We start from the raw sequence: 22,701 nt of genomic DNA on the forward strand, positions 1-22,701 counted from the left end.
AGTGTTATTCAACCCCCTTCAAATAAAGTGTTACCTCCCTTTTTTCTCTCTAGGTGGAACAGCAGTGATGTCAGGGACTGAAGGCTGAGTTATAATCGCTATAGCAAGCCATTTTAACATAAATTTGGTTTCGTCTGACTATCCGTAATTACATTCCAGATATCTAAAAATGCATTTTGACTAGACAAAACTACATTTTGACTATCTGGAATGGTAATTTAAGATATCTGTATTTACATTCTGACTAGTAAGAATAATAATTCAACATATCTTCAATTACATTTTGACTATATAGGTGGGGATTTGTGGTCCATGGTGGCATCGATGTATGTTCTTGCTTAATTACTTACTTTAACTGTAGCACAGACAATCGTGCCTCAACAGTGCTATTTCATTTTCTCAAGGCAACAGGCCTCTATGGCTTACCTTCTAGAGTGAGGTCAGATCATGGTGGCGAGAATGTGCAAGTGGTCCCTGGTGATGAACCTCCTACAGGGCATTGAATGTCAGAGTCTTATCACTGGGGAATCCATCCGTAATCTTTGGAGGGATGTCTTTTTTTCATGTTCTGGAACCATTTTATAGCATCTTTTATAATCTTTAAGATTCAGCCCTCTTGGATCCCAGCGACGATGTGCACAAACTTTCTCTTCACATGGTTTTTCTTCCTGAGATTTAAAGCCAACTAGAACAATTCAGAAAGGCATGGAACCACCATTCCTTGCGTACAGAAAACAAAACACCAATACAAATCTGAACTGGATGAATGTTGTTGAATGGATGACTGCCAACAGCACAGCAACTAACAATGTGTTTGGTGAAAAGTCCAACACACCAGAGACTCTTGAAGAACCTCTGCAACAGCATGGCCTTTGGCCACTACCAACCACTAATGCTGAGCAGGTCCCTAGTGTAATTGTAGAACCACCTCAAACCAGGCTCAGTCAGCAGCAACTTCAATCAGGTAATCTTACAGTCAGTCATATTTCAGATCTGAAGGTGAAATACCAGGCCTGTTGTGCATAAATTGCAAATGCTTTATTGATTTAAATACATGTCATTATGTTTGAGAAGAAGTGACAAACATCAAGAACATTTGATCAAATGCATTGTTCTTAAGATACAATTACTACAAATAAAACTTGGAATTAACATGAGTAGGTACTCATGTTAATTCCAAGTTTTATTTGTAGTAGTTGTATCTTAAGAATAATTTGCAAATAACCTTGCAGATTTAATTATCAAATGTTAAGGAGTTTAAAGACATGATAAATATACATTCTGGAGAGGGAAAGAACAATAAAAATTCTACTTTTGAAAATGTTCATGTAGAAATGACCAGTATCTCCCAACCCTCTTTTCAAACGCATCTTTTAGACCCTTTGAGATTCTTTAGAATTTAATTTTGTTTTTAATCAAAATGAGTAGTGTTCTTACATGAACTAGAACAATCATTACAAAAGATTAAACTACAGTGCCCATTTACACAGCAAAAACAAAAAAAATCTTGCCAAAGATTTTCCAGTGCAAAAATCTTTCTACATTTCGAATAAGACACAAGATATAAGTAACTTTTCATCAATATATGAGCTTGTTTTAAGTCAGTTTTCCTTAATATCGATGAAAAAGGACTTATTACATTGGCAGATTATTTCACTTATACCAAGGGAAAGATGTGCTGTTATAATTGAAATTAATATGCCAATGTCACTACTCCTCCTTTTTCATCAAAACTAAAGAATTATTGACTTAAAACAAGCTCATATCTTGATGTAAAGTTACATGCAAGTTAGTTTTATCTTTAGTGCACTAAAAAGTAGTCCAAAAATACTTGATAAGACATTTTGTTTTTGCCGTGTGGCTCAAACATACACTTTAAATTGTGAAACCAAAAGGTGGTTAAAAGATGACATCTATTCTTTGCAATAAAAAAAGCAAATATTGTATTTGTCATGTGGTGTGGTTGAGGTGGTGAGGAGAAGACGCAGGCGGACCCAGGATGTACGAATATGATGGTTTTAATAAAGATGATGCTCGATCAGTTCAAAACAGGCAGCACGGCAGAGAGACAGGCACACAGCCAAATACCGGTAGCCACTGACACACAGGACTGGAAACGAGAGCTAACGCTATCCAGGACTTTACAGTTCTACTGGAGCGAACACAAGACGTAAGACAAACAACACTGACTACGACAAGGATCCGACAACGAACACAGACACAGGTGGGTTTAAATACACACGGGTAATCAGGGGAAATGAGACACACATGGGGAGCAATCAACGGGGAGGACAGGACCGAGTCTCACAGGAACAGGACTACACAGGAAAAACTCAAAAATAAACACACAAAAACACGGATCTTGACAGTATTTACATTTAAAAAGAGCCATCTTCACAGAGGATGAACACATACCAAACTTTCTGATCAGAATATTAGCTTGTGCATACAGATGTCACGATCATCAGACAGGTCATCAGTTATGTAATGTCCCAAATATTTAATTTCATTGCATATATTGAGGACAATACCAGATAAAGAGAAGTCAGGGGTTATCAGATGCTTATCTGCCCTACTTCTAACAATCATAACATTGCTTTTCTTAACATTATATTTGATGTCAAAGTCATAACCATATTGGGAACAGACCCTTAGTAATTGTTGAAGGCCAGCACTATATGGGCATAAGATTTCCAAATCATCTGCATACATTATGTGATTAATTATGCAGTCACCAACTACACAGCCTGTTTTACAACAATTCAGGCGCTCTGATAGTTCATCCATGTAGATGCTAAGAAAATAAGGGGACAGTATACTTCCTTGCCTTACTCCGTTACCAACATTAAATGAATCAGACCTTGTGTTACCCCATTTGACATACATCGATTGATGACCATACCAGTAGACAAGAATTCTAATGAGATATTTGGGTACACTTCTGCTTTCTAACTTGCAGAACAGTTTTTGGTGATTCACACGATCAAATGCTTTAGAGGCATCAATAAAACACAAAAATACTGTAGCATTGTGCAAATTATATAATCTAAAATCTCCTTTAGCAAATTATACAAGTCTAAAATCTCCTTTAGCGCAAAAATACACATGTCTGTGCAATGTTTGGGTTTAAAACCAAATTGATTATCAGAGGTCAAGACAAACTCTTCCAGCCTATTTAATAGGATTCTTTCTAAAACTTTCGACAAACTACTAGCTAAAGCTATGGGTCAGTAATTCTCCAAAGAGCTAATCTTACCCGCTTTGTCTTTAATAATGGGTAACAGTATGACAGATAACATTGAATTAGGTAACAGACCTAGACAGCCAGTGAAACACATAGAAAGTAATGTACAGAGTTTCTTACTTGCATTTTTCAGATGCTCAGTGGAAATGTTATCCATCCCACAGGCCTTGTTGTCCTTCAGTGTCATAATTGCATGATATATTTCTTGTGGAGATACATTCACATTCTCATTACTGTGAATGCCTCTCATGACAAAAGTGTCACTTTTGACACAATTAAACAGCGCACTGCAGTGCTCCTGCCATAACTGAGTGATTTCTTTTACATCACTAACACCATCAATAGTAGCTGGTAGTGATGTTTTGCAGTTATTTACTTTTTGTATTTCTTTCCAAAAGTCCTTAACATTATTATTTCCAAACTTTCTAGCAAGAGAGTCAGACCTCATAGTATTTTTTATTTCTCCTTATAAGTCTTAAAACATATTTAAAATTAGCATTTGTTTGTTTTTTATATTCAAACAAAGGGCCATGTCTCTGTTTACCTGAATCAACCCATGCTTTAAGAGCCCTTCTGGCCTCTGGATGAAGCTCTCTTACATAGTCGTTCCAGCCTGGCTTGGTGCTATGTGAGCTGGTTTTATGCAGTGGCTTGCTTGAGGTAAGGAGGGACGTCACAATATTCTCATACAAAGTACATAACTCAATACCATGTTGGGGGTCCTTACAGTTCATATCACGGCATGAGATTGCTCCCTTTGGTAAGTATATATTGCAAAACATGTTGTTCGTACAATAACAATAATCCGATAGATCTTTTTCAGTCAAGTTATCCCATGCTATTTTTCCTATACTTGTATTATAGTCTGCATGCAAAACAGAAGGTATGCAATTCATGTTTACACACAAGGAAAATGGCATATGATCACTGGTGGCAAATTCATAGTTGACACGAATGCCCTGGATGGAATCATGAGCATCAGCTGTACAGATACAATGATCTAACCATGAGGTTGTATGCCATACATCACTAATATAGGTGTAACTGTCGTTAGGCAAAAGCACCTTACTAGAAAGAATTAAGCCATTGTTGTGACAGAACTGCATTAAATGCTTAGCAAATATAGAATGAATATCCCCCACAATAAAAAAGCAAGTACACGCATTATCTTGCATAAAAGACATAATAAAAGACAGTCTATTAAGAAATTCATCTTCGTTTTGAGGACATTCATAAGGCGTGTATATGTTCAGAACAATAAAGTTTTTATCTCCACAGGTGAACTTAAGCCCTATGGCCCAAGTCTAATCACATTAACCAGTTGATCATATTTTTTGTGCCATAACATTGCAACACCACCGGCTATCCTTCCCTGAATTATTCTGGTGCTAAGGTGGGAAGTGGATTCACCAGCGCCATAAAAGTCTTTATGTATGTAATTCAGCTTCTCCAGGTCCTGTTTAGCTGAGAATGTCTCCTGCACACACAGTACATCACAAGTCTCCAGTAATTTGTCCACCACAAAGCGACGCACTCTGTCTGTTTCACTGTGTCCAACACGCAGACCTCGCGCATTATATGACACAATATTAATACCAGTCATTTATTCATCAGGATCTGCGTGGCCGTTGCTCATCTGCGGTGCTACAGATGCAGATACGTTCTCTTGCTGTAGTATACCAGTCTCTGATGTTTGAGCCAAATGGATACTGTTATTTTTTGGTCTGAGCGCCTCAAAGTAGCGACGCACATACACACCCGATGGCCAGAGTTTTGGATCGTACATTTCTACAACTTCAGAGCACTCTGCAGTTATATGAAACGAGCTAAATCGGTTACGCATTGAGTCTATCTTCTTGCATATCACCGATTGGCCCAGTTTCTCAGTCAGCTAGGCACGCAGAGTGTCAGCATCAAGGTCAGGAGAGAATTTCGTAGCAAAGACACTTACCAGCTTGGTTTTAACCACTGGGATGTTACTGGCTGTGCCAGTGCCAATTATTCCTCCTTTGCATTGTTCCCGCCTTAGGCGATTTTGTATTGCATGTCCCAGTGACACAGCTCCCTTCAAGGGTTTCTGGGGCTTCGACTTCCCTTCCCTCAAAACAGTACTCCAAGCCGGAGACAGGACTTGTTGATTGGAGGCGTCTTCTGGTTGCTGTTGTTTACTGGGCCGGATTTTAGAAGGGGCTTACCGGGACTGCAGCCCAGGGCCCCGGCATTTCGGGGGTCCCGAAGGATGTTTTATGTTTTTGTGAATGGATAGTGTCAGAATTTAATCAATGACTACGATGATTTTGACAGCACCGATGAAAAATGTTCCAATTTGTTCTGGCAAACGTCCATCTTGAATGCTTGCTTGTTATTGGTCCACTTTTGACGCATCTTATGCATTGGGGAGGAGGAGCGTCAAGGGAATATTATTTTACAATGGTGGACAACAGAAAATATGACAGCGGAGCGCAGAAAAGAAGGAAGAGAAAAGAAAAAGAGCATCGCGCCAAAGAGGCGACAAACAAAATGCCTAAACTGACAGGCTTTTTTAAACCTGTTAGCGGAGATGGAGCAGAAACATCATTATCCCCTGCTCCTCAAACCCTTAGCTATGCTAACACCGGCACTAAGATCCCGCCAGAACCTTTAACCGTGACTGAGTCGGTGGCTGGACTGGCGTCTGTGGAGTCAGAGTCAGTGGAAGCGGGATCTTCTTCCGCAGATGGAAAGGCGACTGTGGATCCGTACAGTACCGATCCGGCGCGTTGGGGGTAAATTGACGAGTCCGTGCGAGCTTACTGGGCTGAGCGAGGACCGGAGAGCTGTCAAAATATGAATGTTGGCTTTCAAGCATCAGAACGGGCGTACAAGCATCAAAAGCGTCACTTCTCCAAATCTCACTTTAAACGCAAGATGTTAAACGGTGAGTACATCGAAAGACCGTAGCTGCTCTACTCTTCATCCACCGGAGCTGCATTTTGTTTTGCATGCCGCATTTTCAGCAATGCTAATACTCAGTCAAACTTTGAAACTGGTTTCAGTCACTGGAAGCACGCAACTGAACGCATGAGAGAGCACGAAAACAGCGAACATCATAGAAAAGCAATGCTGACATATGTTTCACTTGCAGCAGCCAGCGGGAGGATAGACACAGAACTGCAGAAACAATTTGAATCTGAGTGTTCATATTGGACTGAAGTGTTGAGAAGAGTTGTGTCTGTTGTCAAGTTTTTAGCAGAGAGGGGACTGGCTCTGAGAGGAGCCAGTGACAAATTTGGAAGAACTGATAATGGGAATTATCTGGGAATACTGGAGTTAATCAGCGAGTTTGATCCTTTTCTGAAGTCTCACATAGAGAAATATGGAAATGCAGGTTCAGGGAAACCCTCATATCTTTCTTCCCAAACATGTGAGGAATTTATTCAGCTGATGGGTGATTGTGTTCTATCAGAAATAGTGAGTGAAGTAAAAATGGCAAAATACTTCTCAATCTCTGTTGACTCCACGCCAGATGTGGCACATGTTGATCAGTTAACATTTGTGTTAAGATATGTGTCACCTGAAGGACACTCGCAGGAACGCTTTCTGAAGTTTCTACCAATTGAAAGTCATACTGGAGAAGCTTTATGTGCGACTGTACTCAAGGTTTTGGAAGAGATGGGGATTGACATTGCAAACTGCAGGGGGGAATGCTATGATAATGCTGCCAACATGTCAGGAGTATATAAAGGACTACAAGCACCTATGAAAGAACTCAACCCACTAGTTGAATGGGTTCCATGTGCTGCACATACCCTGAATTTGGTTGGAGTTAATAGTGTTAACTGCTGTTTTGAGACAGCTGATTTTTTCCAGTTTGTGTAAAACTTATTTAACTTTTGCTCCAAGTCGACAGCAAGGTGGAAGGTGGTAACAGATGGACTGCAGCCTAATGCAAACAAGCGCATTGAAACATTGAAGTCCCTTTCGAACACTAGATGGGCTGCACATGCAGATGCCACACAGGCAGTGCATATTAACTATGCAAACATTCAAAAATCATTGAAGAATATTGTAAATGACACAAACCAAAATGCAGCAATAAGAAATGAAGCAAGATCACTTGATAAAAAAAATGGACAAGCTTGAAACAGCTTTTATGTGTACATTTTGGCATAGCATTTTGCAGCGCTTTGAAAAAGCAAGTGCAGCTTTGCAGTCTGTGGAACTGGACTTGTGTACAGCTGTGGATTTGGTGGGATCCTTGCGGGAGTACATTGGAGGTCTGAGAGATCAATTTGATAGGTTTGAGTCTCAAGCAAAGAAGTTGTCTCCAACAGTTTCACAAGCTTACAGAGTTACTGGTCGAAGATCAAAGACTCCAAAACCATTTTTTGGAGAGGGCGCCACCTCAGAGGTTGACTTATCAGCTCAACAAAAGTTCTCCACCAGTGTTTTGTGGTGGTTGTTGACAGATTGCTTTCTGAAATCAATCACAGGTATATTGCATATGATAACCTCAACAACACTTTTGGCTTCCTGAACAATTTTTCTGGTGTTACTGTTCCAGAGCTAAGAAACAAAGCATCTCATCTCCAAAGTAAATATTCAGCTGACTTGGAGATGGACTTTGTGGAGGAAATTGTCCAGTTTAAAGATTTTATTCGTGATAAAGGCATCACATCTGCTCCATTGCTTTTACAATTCATTAGGGAAAAGAAACTGCAGGACATCTTCCCAAATGTGGATATTGCTTTCAGGCTTTTACCTGACATTTCCTGTCACAAATGCAAGTGGTGAGCGATCATTCTCCAAGCTTAAAATAGTTAAAAACAGACTCAGATCCACAATGGGACAAGAAAGACTGAACCATTTGACTCTCATGTCCATTGAGAGTGATCTAGTGAGAAAGCTGGACTTCAGTGATCTTGTCAAGGAATTTGCAGCAAAAAAATCCAGAAAAGTGGGCAACTTTTCAAATTTCATATCAGACTAAGGCTTACATGTCTGATAACCCTTTCACTCATTACTAAAAGGGCTTGGTGTTACCAGTTAGGGCAGTGGTGTCTAAACTTTTTGACATGAGGGTTAAAATTATGTTAAAAGAACTTTGGGGCTGCAAAATAATTTGAAAACAAACTTGGTCTTTTTTAAAGTTTATCTGCTAAAATAAAGTAAAAATTTAAATGATTGTAGATACAAAACAAAGATTGTGCATGTCTGCATTATAAGACAGGCTCAAAGTTTCAAACTTTTCAGGGTTGAGTATTGTTTTCTTATTTGGTTTGCATTTGCAAATGTAGGTCGTGTTTGTGGTTCGAGTTCCTACAAAGAAGTTGAATGCAAAAGTGTCATTAATAAATGGAAATATGTATTTTGTTCTTCATATTTTTCAAGATGTTCTCTGTAAAAACCTTGATCTAGAAGATGAAAATTGTTCATTTGCACCCACCTCTGCTTTTATTGAGAACCGGGGGCTGTAAAAAATCCTTCAGAGGGCAGCACTTTGGACTTACCTGGGTCAGGATATTTTCTGAAAACTACAGTATGCCTGATCTCTTTTTTCCAGATGATATTGTTTATATCCATGTTCTGTCTGACTGGCAGAGAAGCGCTTTTTTGACATTTATTTCCTCCACTATTTACCAAGAACTTTAAAACCAAAGAAAAAGTTTGAGTTTTGATATATTCCACTTGTACTTATATGGACATGTAAATGCTGGGGATATTTGTATAAATATTGTTTTACTCGCTTTGCTTTGTAAAAGTATATTTGAGCATTACACTTTCTTGCACTCAATCTGTTTTATAGTTTGTGTTGAAGTCCAGGTAACAATAACTATTCAGTGATTTTATTTTGTGATGCAAGCATCATATTCTAGTTTCAACCCCAACATGTGGTTTAGTCTTTCTAGAAAAGAGTTCAGAGTTGTTTGTAGTTTGTGACAACTGGCTTATTAAAGTTATAAGTTGTCAAAACTTACTGTTCGGTCATTCTCTGCTCATCCTCTAAAACAAAACAAACACATACAATATATATATATATATATGTATATATATATATATATATATATATATATATATATATTTTTTTTTTTTTTTTTTTTTTTGACTCCAGCCCAGGGGCCCCCATCCTTCTAAATCCGGCCCTGGTTGTTTAGCATCTTTTCTGCGTAGCCTGAGCCTGCATCGATCCATGCACGGGTTAGTTAGCCCGACTAGATTCATGAGGTGTTTCAATATCCGTCAGCCGGCACTCCAAATCCACTGTCGCTTGTCCAAGATTTTCACTCATAGTAGCCTGAGCTTCCATAGCTCCTCTTAGCACAGATACTTCCTGCCTTAGACGCTCCATTCTACCGAGCAGGGCCGAGGCATCAATGTTGCCGAAGCCAACAGGTGGAAGGTCGTCCAGGTAGTGCGAGACAAAACGGGGAATATTCTCACCCCGCTCGTTTAACAACTTCAAGCAATCCTTTAACATTATTTACGTCTTTCTGTGCGCCCTTATGTTTGCGCTGCTTTGTTGGGCACAGTTCATACAGGAGTCGTTTGGACTCTTCAATCCAGTCAGATGAAATCCAGTCAAATTCAATTTGTGGACGATGGGAAAGCCCAGTGGAGGTACTGTGGATGCTCCGGAAGCGAACTCCAGTATCATTTCGAGGGTAACGGGACTGCACTCTCCATTTGAAAGACAAAATGTTGAAATTATGAACTTTGATAAAAGGTATCCAGTGTGTACTCTTAAAAATATGGAACACATCTCTGTCCATGGAACATAGACAGACATGTGTTAAATGTCTGTCCATGTTCCTCCTCAATCTTGTTATATTGGTGATGACAATGCATTTCTTGTTAGTAAATATAAATCAATAAACATTTTGAAGACGAACCATAACTAAGCATGATCATTGTAAATGGTATGTAAAAGTATGCATTTAGGCAACAAATTACCCAATATATATTCACTGGTAAAAGACAGAATTTCTATGGCAGCTTAACAAAAAAACTTTCCAGGAAATAGACTTTTCTAGCAATTTAACTGTTTTTGGTCCTGTCACTAGTCATTTAAAAAGTGCCTCTATACTCAAACTATGATTGCTTCTTTTTGGATAGTGCTGATAAATTGGTCACAAAATGTAATTGATACCAGTTGTGCTTACAGTATCACAACAAATGTACCTTCAATATCCACCAAACGGTCTCTCCAGTAGTATATGGTTTGATTTTCTATCCTCCTTTTATTGCTGCCTTGCACTAGGGGTTGCACCAATTAGTCGACTAGTCGACTAGTCGATTCTTTTCTCTGCACTGACTTTTTCCTGGGCCAGTCGATTAGTCGCAATTACATGACTAAACAGATTTTTCCCAGAAAATGAAAGAAGGTGGACTAGGTGAGTTCGTCAGAAAGCTCAAATTGTATAAAAATGTAAATAATTTAATAATTACAAACTGTAAATTACAGCATAGGCTACCGCAATAGGGGCGTTGCGCGGCGCGGAGGTTAGCACGGCGCCCCGCATACAGAGACTTTAGCCCGCAGTAATCAGGAGTCCGACTCCCGTCCTCCATTCGCTGGGCCCAGGCCTCTCTCCGCACTCTCTGCCCCCTTACAGTCAAGTTGTTGTCAAATAAACTAGTGCCAAAAAAAATCCTTAAAAAAATAAATAAATAAAAAAGACTGCAGCAGTAATGTGTTACAACGCGTCATGATGTCAGGCTTTTTTATCCATCCAACTGATCAGCGTCACCCTGCGTATTGAAGCTTTTAACCTGACAGCTTTACGCTCTTATAAAGATATGGTTTGACTACATCTGGAAACTAAGTCCAAGCTCCCATAGAGGCGATCTCGGCCGCCGTCTGCATGTCGGTTCAGAGAGCCGCTGCTGAGTCAGCAGAGATCATGCTGCGCATCAGGCGGAGGAGCAGCAGGAGGTTTCGTTAAATTCAACTGTAACCAAACGGGATCCGTTCATAATAAGTTTGGTTTGTGATGTTCCAAAAGCACCATTCCATTGTGGTCAGTGTGATCATTTGACTCCTATACGAGTAGCTATCCAGAGATCATCAGCATCAGCCGGTGTTTGGAAAAAAACAAAAAAAAAAAGTCAGACCCGAATTTGTACAACGAACTTTTCTCCCTGCTCACGAAGAATGATCTGTTTATTGCTCTTTTAATTCTGCATAATAGACTTAGTAAAAGCAGGAGAAGGGGAGTGTGTGTGTGTGTGTGGGGGGGGGGGGGGGGGGAGGGTCCATACTTGCCGTGAAAATAGCTGATAAAGCCTCCAAGTAGTTGTGAAGGGTTTTTGCGCTTACGTCACCGCGACTAGTCGACATCGACTCGACTATTATCATGATGTAGTCGACCTTAAAAAATATGTAGTCGTTCAACCCCTACCTTGCACAGAGAAACACTCTGGGAAAAGTGTGCACAGGTCCCATGCCGAGAGTGGTTTCTCCTCACAGACAATTCATGAAAGACTGCAGGGTTTTTCCGAATCTCGTCTAACACATTAACCTGTCTGTCACTAGAGGACCCAAATTTGGGTCCTCTAGTGACAGGGGTGTCAAACTCCAGTCCTCAAGGGCCGCTGTCCTGCAACTTTTAGATGTGCCTCTGCTGCACCACACCTGAAAAGAATAATTAGGTCATTAGCAAGGCTCAGGAGAACCGATCTACACAGGGAGGAGGTAATTAAGCCATTTCATTCCACTGTTTTTTACCTGTGGCACATCTAAACACTGCAGGACAGCGGCCCTTGAGGACTGGAGTTTGACACCCCTGTCATTGTGAATGACAACCTGAGACGAACAGGTTAAGAGTCTTCAAACCTTCCACAAACCTTTAAGAAATGAGAATATGGTCTTACTTTTAGAATACAACAAGATTTCTAATAGAAAAAAATTGGATCTTGCATGCAAGGCAGTGCACACTTGGCCTTTTACAAAGAAGTCTGCAGCAGATTGCACAACAGAATCCCTCTCTTCCAGAGTAGTTACATGCCTTAATGCTCAGGGTATCTGCTGCCTGCATAATGGCTTCGTTTGCCTCCATGATTGTGTTTGTATCCTGAATCTAAAATGAAAAAAAATATATGTGAAACTGAATTTAAGCTCATGATCAACATCCAAAATGCTTAAAATTGCTAACTTTGAACAGCTGCTGTCTGAATGGTTAACAACTTCCTCAACCAGGGGAGGTTGAGACAATGTGCCACAAATGTGGTCATACAGCCTTTGAGAGAAGAAATGAGGTCCAATTCCTCCATGCACCAAACGGACATTTTTCCAATACAGTTGTACATTTTTGACTCCAGTGCTAAAGGAAAAAAAATGTTACTTGACAATTTTCCATCCTTAAGAATTGGAAAAAAAAAAATAATAATAATACTGACCACTAGTGTCCAAAGCTAGATGGCAGTCATTCTCATGCCCCTCAAACACAGAGTGGCCCTCATTAACAGTCTTAGATACTCTTGTGTGGGACCACTTTCATCAACCGTCCCTTCAGCATTGTCCTCTTCATCCACAAAAATAACATCCAGTTTTGCTGCTGGATCAAAACGGCATCTTCTGAAGGCATGCAGGCTACATTCTAAAATCCTGTACCTGCATACATTTATTTGGTTGCTTGTAGGATAGAAAGTCATATCAACCTTGGTGTATGGTTTTGTTAAAGTCTGAAGATTTTTCCTGTGAAAAGAAAATATGTTTTATTGTGTATTGTTGGAGTAAACAATGGTTTGCAGCTGTCAACACTAATTACATAAGACGCTGCTAGAATGTGCAATTTTGACTTACTCATCCAAAGTGTAAGGCAACTCTGGTGGATGTTGTGGAGACTCATGTGGCTCTTCTTGGTCTTCCAGTAGAATTATAAGTTGCTCAGTAAATATAAGAAGCTGGTGCCTGGTCCTCAGTGGTCATCACCTGTGGAGACAGGGAAGAGTGGGGGGAGAGGAGCAACCTTGGGGTTGCAACCAAAGAAACTTCAGAATATGGCAAAATTGGTTGTACTTGAGTGGAGGGCTGGGACTCAGGTGCCCACAGGAAGAGAAATAAGTTGATGTTTCTGGGGAATTGGGCATGGTCGACAGCATTTGAGATGTTGGGGCCAGTGGTGCCTGGGCTGACAAAGATGTCAGTGCTTGGTCAGAAAGCAATGTCTGTAGGCTTAGGACAGAAGACAGTGACTGCTCCAACACTCCATTCGCCTGAACTGGACACCTTTCCAAAGCAAAATAAAACAAAAACCTAATCATGTCGATGCCAATTTTATTTATGAACCACTTAAAAAACAGATATTAATTGCACCAAAGGTCTGTACAGTATTCATGAAGTACAAACAAAAACACATAAGAATAAAACACAAATTAAAATAGACAAGTAAATTAGAATGTCAGGCCTTACAAAAAGCCAAAGAATAAAAATGAGTTTTAAGGAGCGATATGAAGTGTTCCAGACGATGGGCAGATCTAATGTTAAAAGGTAGGTTGTTCCAAAGATTAGGAGCAGTGACAGTGAATACTACTCCTATTTGCTGTCACTCAGTCTGGTCCCAGGAATATGTAACAGCAATTTATTATTTGACCGAAGTGTTCTAGAACTGGAATGAGGGGAGGGAGGGGGGAAGAAAAAGCACAAACAGCCTGGCAGGCATGCAACACCACCCCCCTTATAAGTTCTGTAATGAAGAGAGCTTCATTACTGGGTCTATTTTTATTTAAGTCACTGTATAGCACTTTAAAAGCACTTTTTGCACTCTATTAACAAGCACTTTATTTAGCACTGCACTTTAAGCAGAGATTTGCACATAAACAACAATTTGCACATGAGAAGTTTTAATTTTATTTATTGAATATTTTAGTAATTAGCATGTAGCCTTCTGTTCTGGGCTCTGCACAGCTGCTCCTCATTGGAAAGTGAGGTGGTTGCCTGTGGAGGGAGGATAATTGTTACTCAGAGCAATGAGCTACTGGTGGGTAAAACTGAGCAAATGTTTCTACATAATCTGTTAGGTGTGGAGTGCTGATATTGAGTGACTCACCTGTCTTTTCTGTGTCCTCTCCAGGGTGTTTGGACAAATACAACCCCGGGGGTCTAGACACCATTTATAGGTTCCGGGAGAGGCCATTGAAAAGTGTGGGGAGATAATTGTTTATGGGTTTTTTTGTAGTGTTTCATTTGGTGTAATATAAAATATTTATAAAAAGTACATTTAAATGTTTATATTTAATAAAGTGTATTTTATTTAAATAGGTGGAAATTTAAGTGAGATCTCCCTGTGAATTGGAGGTGGTTGGGTCCAACATAGCTGAGACTATTTAAGCCTGTAGTTTCACCTGTGTGAGAAGGATTGTTATTGAGTGTGTGTTGATGCTGTGAGGAGAATAAACCAACTGCTGTTTCCACCTGACTCTACCTTTTGTAATCTTCTGCACTGTAAAATCCAACCGCAAACGGCCGCCCTGTTACAAGTGGTGTCAGAAGTGTGCCATTCATGCCACGGTGAGAAGATGATGACCAGAAGTGGTAAAAAGCCAGGCCAAGAGGGAGAGCCTGATGAAGGAGCTGGAGCTTCCTGTGAAATGGAGGCCATGGCAGCGACCAACCCTGAAGATAAGTTGGAGGAACTGGCGGTGATGGTGAAATCTAGTATGCGGTCTCAAGTGGCTAGAGACCTGAAGATTGATAAAGATTTTTCCCGCCAGGAGCAAAGGTGGAAGAGCATACAGCATCAATTTCAACAAATGCAGCTTCAAGTGCATGCTGTATGGGAAAAACCTGAGGTATCAGGAACACAAGCTCAACCCAGGAAATCTGAAGCACATGCAGGTGAATCAGAAGAATCTGATGGTGGTGATGTCCAGGTGGCTCATGGTTCCAGGTCCATAATTGAACCAAGATTTCTTCCGTTATCCACTGATGACGACATTGAGCATTTTCTGACGACGTTCGAGAGGATGGCCCAGATGTGTCGGTGGCCTAGAGATGAGTGGGCGGTTCGTCTTGTCTCTCTGTTGACCGGCAAGGTCCGCACAGCCTATGTTCTAATGGATATGGCTGACTGAAAACTGACAGTGAAGGAAGCAATTCTGGCAAAGTATGAAATCACTGCTGACACTTATCGACGCCGCTTCAGATCCCTGAAGATTGAATCAGGTGAGATGCCACGTGAACTTTATGTGCGATTGAAAGACTTGTTTTCAAGATGGATTAAACCTGATAAATCTACTGTGCAAGAAATATCTAAGCAGATAATTCTGGAGCAGTTTTTAAGGATGTTTAATCCAGAGTTGGAGGTCTGGATACGTGAGCGTGACCCAAAGACGGCAAAAGAAGCAGCTACTCTTGCAGAGGTCTTCACATCAGCCAGCAAGAGCATTTATTTTGGCCGAGAGACTCTCTATGCCCAATCAAGTAAGTCCACTGGGGGTGAACAGGGCTCTGGTCAAAGTCAGGCTAGAAATGTTTCTAGTTCAAAGCCGTTCCCTTCCCAAAGACCCCCCAATGTTAAAAAGCCATTTTTAAAGTCTTCAGTCCAAGATATTAGATGTTACAACTGTAATGTGTTCGTTATTCTGCAATAGCCAGCCACGCCCTAACCTTACCACTGACTGACTATTGACCAGTTCTCTGTCTAACAGGTCCGGAAAATCCCTGAAACCTGGGTCTTACCCTATCATAGGTTTACTAGAGAATTTCTGTTTAAACTGGCGGCGGAGAAAACTCGTCTAGCTCTAACTACCTTCAGATCCAGAAGTTACGGCCCTTTTCAGTTGAGAAACAGTCGACAGAGTAGCGCTAGCTGCCGCGTAGTTCCAACAACCACTCCTGTTAACGGTAGCTTTCCTCCTTAAAATAACGTGCACTTGTTATCGGCTAGATTGGATTTAGTGACTTAGATATAAGTCCCAGGGCCATTATTTATTGCTCGCCAAAGGAAAGTACGAAGCCACCAATTTCTAGAATCATGCATTTAGATTTTACTTATACCAGAAGAACCCTCATCAAACAGTGACTCAATTGAATTCAATGTCCACAACCTCCATTCTTATTTTTATTATATTTTATTAAGCAAGCTTTAGCAGGGGTAAATGACAAGCAGATTTAATAGAAGTAATTGTAAACTTGTAACAAGTATTAATCTCAAATTATAAAATCAACCAAATCAACCATATCCTATCTTATTTCTATCCCTAACCTGTGTCACTAATCTCACTGAGCGAGGCTTTAGGGGCAGGGCAACTCACACCCGATGTTAGTCGATCTTGGCAGCCGAAATCTTTAGACGTCCTTGGTTAGAGTCTCTGTCCTGGCCGGGCAAAGTCCTTTTCCGGAAAAGCAGCAAAGTCAATCTGTCCGACCTCTTTTAGATGAACAGAATCTTCATCACTAGGTGACCTTTGTCTTTTCCCCAAGTCTGCTGCTGTTAAATAGGGATCGTAGGGTGGAGGCAGAGGAAACGGTCAAATTCAGGGGGCCAGGGCTGGGGCTGACGGATCTTGTCCTTCTTTGCGGCGAGAAGTCTCAAACTTTTCCCCCGGTCCCAGGGTGTGGTCCTCCGCTGATCTTTCGCCTGCGTCCTCTTGTTGATTCTCCTTCAGCGCCGCGGACTAAGAACAGTTTCCTCCCCAGCTCGCTGGCTTTTAAACCCTCTTGGCCCACAGTTGTGTATGGGAGAGGTCTTATGACTAACCCTTCCCGATTATCTCATCGGAAAGCACTCGTCCCACCCAAACCTTGTTCCACCCTGAATTGGTAATACACCAACCTCCCTCTTTTGACTGTTGCAACTCCTTTGCAACACTTCTCTCTTTTCTGTTGGCCATCTGGTAGTTATTACCTTTTTTGGCAATTCGTTCTGAGGCCCCCGCCCAGCCAGCTCAGTGCTTGTGACTTTTCATTCTTTTATTTTCCTGTGCTCAACTCTGCAATCTTCTTATAATGTACCATGAAACACAATTAACTCAAAACTTAATCAATTTGTTTTACCATTATCTGAAATCGTGTATAACAACTAAGTTGTTACTGTTACCGCAGATCGTGAATACAGATTATACATTTCAGTCATACATTACAGACATTGTGATTACAATACATCAATCATTTTAACTATTACACTACTATGTCTTTTGTATTTCATTTCTTTAATCATTCCTAAATCAATACAAGATTACTGTTACTCCCCAGGCCTTTACCCTGCTTTCTGCGTGTACCTAGAAAGATCTCACAAGTCCATGCCAGTTTTCTTGACAAATGGCTTTGGTCATACACAACATTTCTGCCCTGCCCTTAAATCAAAGCCATCACTTTTGTGTTCTGTTCCAAGACCAGGTATGGATGCGGTGGAAAAGAAAGTTTCCACTGTTTCTGTTCTAGTTAATGGGCAGAAAGAAGAAGCTTTGCTTGATTCTGGGTGCTTTCAATCTCTAGTGCATGCTAGCTTAATCTCAGCAGAAAAGCTAAGTGGGGTGGGGATTAAAATAAGTTGTGTACATGGAGATGAACATGTCTACCCTACTGCTGAGGTGTATTTGACAGTGGGAGGTCAAACATACTTGGTACAGGTAGCTGTAGTTCCCTCTTTGCCATACACAGTTATACTTGGTAATGATATACCCACTCTCTTTGACCTTATCCACCAGTCAGACTATGAACCCCTAGTGCGTACCAACAGAGAAGCCCAGGACTCATGTCCTAAAACTGATATACCAGTAGAACCATTGAAACCCTGTAATGTAGTAACAAGAGCGCAAAGTTCAAAGACTGTGTTAGAAGAGTTGCCCTTTTTTGGGGAGTCTTTAGAAGCAGAACCGGGAAGAACTAAAAAGTCAAAAGCTCAGAAAAGAAGGGAGAAGTTCAAAGGCTCAGGTGATGAAGAGACGGCACAATTATCTAAGCCAGATAACTTCTTTGAGTTTGACATTCCCTCAGATTTGGGTGCACTCCAGAGAGCTGATTCTACACAAAACCTTGGTTTGAAAAGGTAACTGGGGTGGGGGGAACTCATCAGGGTCAGTTAGACTTCTTAGAAGATGCAGTTTACATTATTAAAGGAGGTATTTTGTATCAGAAAAAGGGACCGTGTGAAGCATTAGCCCTTCCACAACAGTTCAGACGCAAAGTTATGGAGCTGGGTCACTCAATTCCATGGGCAGTGTTGTGACTTTTTTACACTTATGTTGTTCAGTATATTTGCATGATAAGTGACTGATTACAATTATATGTTAAGCATAATTTACATGATGATTATTATTATTATATTGAATATGATTGTATACAATTACAAAGGCGAAGTGAAATATATTTCAGTGTAAGACATGATTTATTTGAATAGAGGAAGTCTTTTATTTTGAAGAATGCTTAAGGATCTGTTACTGTTTAGTCACTATCTTGCTTTGTTGATTTTATTGCTTGGTTACGAGCAGTTGTTGTTGCTGTTGTTCTGTTTTTATCGGCTGAAGCCCTTTTTTTCCTCTTCAATAAATACTGAACAAAAGGGTTCAGTAAAGGAAATACGAGCCTCCGTCTTGTTTGAGAAGAAGCTTTACTCCGCTACATTTTGGTGCCGAAACCCGGGAATAAGAATTTTTTTGATTTTTCTGAACGAAGTGAAGCTAAGGCTCAGTTTAGCAGCCAACATGACGGAAGGACTGGAGCGGTTAAAGAGGAAACGGTCGACTATCCGAACAGCGACGACGAAGCTGTTAACTCGACTAGAGGATGAGGTGGGCAAGGAGAGTCCCGATATGGATAGACTGCGTGAGTTCCTGGCAGTTTTATCTTCTAAGGAGGAAATTTTATTGGATTTGGACAAGAGCATAGAAGATGAAACGTCAATTGAAGACTTGGACACTGAGATAACGAACTCACAGGATTACACGGACCGGATTCTCATTTGGAAGGTTCGCACCACCAACGTTATTGGATTGCAGGAGACCGCTACAGACACCCTAAGAGCGCATGTGAGTGACGTGAACAACGGCTCATTTTCATCACAATCCAAACAGACGGTTAAACTGCCCAAACTAACGATAATCAAGTATGATGGAGAAATAAGCCAATGGCAGGAATTCTGGTCACAGTATGAATCAGCCATTCACAGAAATGATGGACTAAGTAAGACAGACAAGTTCACTTACCTGAGATCTTACCTAAATGGAGCAGCTGCTCGGACTATTGCAGGACTGACAATGACAGATGTCAACTATGATGCTGCAATAGAGTTGCTCCAGAATCGTTTTGGAAGGAAGGATATTGTGATAAGTGCTCATATGTCTAAATTGCTGAACTTGACACCTGTGAGAAGATCATCTGATGTTGCAGCTTTGAGGCACCTTTATGATGAATGTGAGATCCAGATACGCAGCTTGGAGTCTCTTGGAGTGCAAAGTGATACTTACGGCTGTCTCCTATGTCCAGTGTTGCTACAGCTTATTCCAGAAGACATAGTACTTACTTATACACGGCAACAAAACTCAACTAACGAATGGAAAGTCCCAGAATTGATTCAGTTTCTGCAAAATGAAGTGCAAAGCAGAGAACGGGCGCTTCTGCTGACCAGACCAGGCCACACATTGAAGAGCCCGAGCCCACAACACAAGCATGTGGGTAAGCCATCCTATACCTGTGATCAACCTAGAAAGTGGAGCATTCCATCAGCGACTGCTTTGCACACAGCCAGCGTCGTGCCACAAACCTGTGTGTTTTGTGACGGTAATGACCACAAACCAGAGAACTGTCCTGGTTTTACAATAAGTGCACGCAGGGAGAAACTGAAAAGACTTGGACGGTGTTTTGTCTGCCTGGGCCCGAAACATATTGCGAAATACTGCAGAGTGAAGATTTTGTGCAGACAGTGCAATCGAAAACACCACTTGTCAGTTTGTGAACAATCTGAAGCTAAACCAGAAGTCGACAGTACAAGTAATAGTGGAAATGCAGAAGCTGTGTTGTCTTCGTTGACCAGCTCAGTCAAAGTGAAGACAAATACTCAGAACACAGTATTGCTCCAAACGGTTAAGGCATGGGCTGTAGGACCAAAGGAGAGAAAAATATCTCGCTGTCTGTTAGATGGAGGTAGCCAGCGTAGTTTTGTTCACAGAGACATTGTCCGAGCCCTAGGACTGCAAGTTGTGAGGCAAGAGACACTAAACCTCCATGTTTTTGGTTCCACCAGTCCTGTAGTGGAAAAACGCAACATAGTGAGAGTTCAACTTGAAAATGTGTGGAACACTGAACGGAAAATCGAAATAGATGCTATAGAGACCCCCGAGGTGTGCACTGCTGTAATAAAGGTACCAACTGAGCCCATTCAAGCAGAGATTAAGAAAGGAGGACTGCAGCTTGGAGACTTTCCACTAGAGGGTGCTAATGAACAAGAGTTGCAGATGTTAATTGGAGCAGATTACTACTGGCAGGCTGTTACTGGAAAGGTCCAAAGGGTTACAGATTCATTAGTGGCAGTTGAAACCCTCTTTGGATGGGCTTTACAGGGACCAGTGACTACCTCCAGTGTTACAGACACCACGTGTATGCACATTAGTTTGAACGAAGACACCCAGCTGTCTAATCAGTTGCATGCATTCTGGGAGGTGGAGTCCCTGGGTATTGTAAATAAACAGTCAGAAAGCCCAGAGGACTCAGAAATTATGCAACGTTTTGAACAAACAACAACATTTGAAGACGGAAGGTACCAAGTTGAGTTACCCTGGCAATGTGACAAAGACCAGCTTCCAGACAACTTCAGGGTAGCGAAGAAACGCTTTGAGAATCTAACGAGAAAGCTGAAGACTGATGTAAATTTATTTGCCAGATACAACGATGTAATAGAAGACTATCTTCAAAATGGTATCTGTGAGGAGGTTGCAGATGGAAAACCAGAAATGAATCAACAGACTGTGAAATATTATATGCCCCATCATGCTGTAATAAGAGAAGAAAAGGCCACAACCAAACTTAGAGTGGTATTTGATGCATCCTCACATGAGGCAAACAGTCCATCCCTCAACGACTGTCTGTACACTGGACCTAACCTGAACCCAAACCTGCTAGATGTGCTCATAAAGTTCAGATTGCACAAGATAGCATTTACTGCTGATATAACTAAGGCTTTTCTTCAAATCTCACTAGCAGAAAAGGACAGAGATGCTGTCAGGTTCTTGTGGATGCACAGACCTTTAGCTAAGGACTGGAAAAATGAGGTGCGTGTCTTAAGGATGAAAAGAGTTGTTTTTGGAGTAACTCCCAGCCCATTCTTGCTTGCTGCCACTATCAGAAAACATCTCAAACAATTTGAAAGAAAACAGCCAAAGGCAGTACAGGCTCTCAGAGACTCTATGTATGTAGATGACTTTATTTCAAGCTCACCTACTGTGCAGGATGCTCTTCACATGACAACTGCAGCAAAGCACATTCTCTCTCAGGCAAGCATGAACCTCTGCAAATGGGTTACCAACTCACCTGATCTGAAAGCCATGTGGAAAGAAAATGGAGTAGAGCTCACTGGTGATACAGAGTCCAGTGGAAATGTGCTTAAAGTACTTGGACTGGTTTGGAGACCGGAACACGATGATTTTGTGTTTGATCAAAAGGGGTTAATGGACATTTTGAAAGACAGAGAAAATACAAAAAGAAGTGTACTAAGAACATCAGCCCGTATATTCGACCCTATTGGATTTCTTACTCCTTTTACAGTCCGAGTAAAGTGCCTGTTCCAAGAGATGTGGGAAAAGAGACTGAGTTGGGATGAACCATTACCTACTGACTTAGAAGAGAAGTGGGAGCAATGGTGTCTGGAGTTACCACTGTTACACCTGGTGTCTATTCCCAGGTGGTACCACACTGAGATTAACAAAGAGTCACACACTGTAAAGTTGCATGTCTACTGTGATGCAAGTGAAAAGGCTTACGGTGCCGTGGCATATCTTCAAGGACAAAACAACCAAGAAGAGACTATTAACAGTTTTGTGGCCTCCAAGTCACGAGTAGCACCATTAAAGAAAATGACATTACCTCGCTTGGAGCTCATGGGTGCACTTATTGGAGCAAGATTAGGATACAGCCTCCTTAAGCCACTGAACATGGAGAAAAACCAGCTCAACATGTGGACGGACTCTATGATCACGCTTCACTGGATCCGCAGCTCATCACGTCGATGGAAACCATTTGTGAGCAACAGAGTGGCAGAAATACAAGGGCTCACAAATCCAGAACTCTGGTTCCACTGTGCTGGCAAAATGAACCCTGCCGACTTTCTTACGCGGGGTTACCATGCTCGGAGCCTTATTAAGAGCCAGCTGTGGTGGAAGGGACCCACTTCACTGTCTACGGATGAGAAGGAACTGAACATTTGTAGTGACTATGTAGTGGATGAAGTGAATGCAGAGCTGAGGTCTGGGTATGAGACTGTTGTGCAGTTCACTGCCACTGAGCAAACTGAACCTCTGTTAAACTTAGAAAGGTACAGCAAGCT

The 22,701-nt window shown here is 41.2% G+C and overlaps 3 pseudogenes; 1 reads left to right on the forward strand and 2 right to left on the reverse strand.

The window, feature by feature from the left end:
• Window positions 1-293: 293 nt before the first annotated feature.
• Window positions 294-1,045, forward strand: LOC148157776 (uncharacterized; annotated as a pseudogene).
• A 1,930-nt stretch (window positions 1,046-2,975) lies between these two features.
• On the reverse strand, window positions 2,976-4,847 carry LOC148157777 (uncharacterized; annotated as a pseudogene).
• A 1,432-nt stretch (window positions 4,848-6,279) lies between these two features.
• LOC148157778 (G2/M phase-specific E3 ubiquitin-protein ligase-like) lies at window positions 6,280-12,874 on the reverse strand (annotated as a pseudogene).
• Between the last annotated feature and the right edge of the window lie 9,827 nt (window positions 12,875-22,701).

Source organism: Poecilia mexicana, unplaced genomic scaffold, assembly GCF_051168715.1.
Source record: "Poecilia mexicana isolate PSO_F unplaced genomic scaffold, ASM5116871v1 scaffold_9, whole genome shotgun sequence".
Classification (NCBI taxonomy): Eukaryota; Metazoa; Chordata; class Actinopteri; order Cyprinodontiformes; family Poeciliidae; genus Poecilia; species Poecilia mexicana.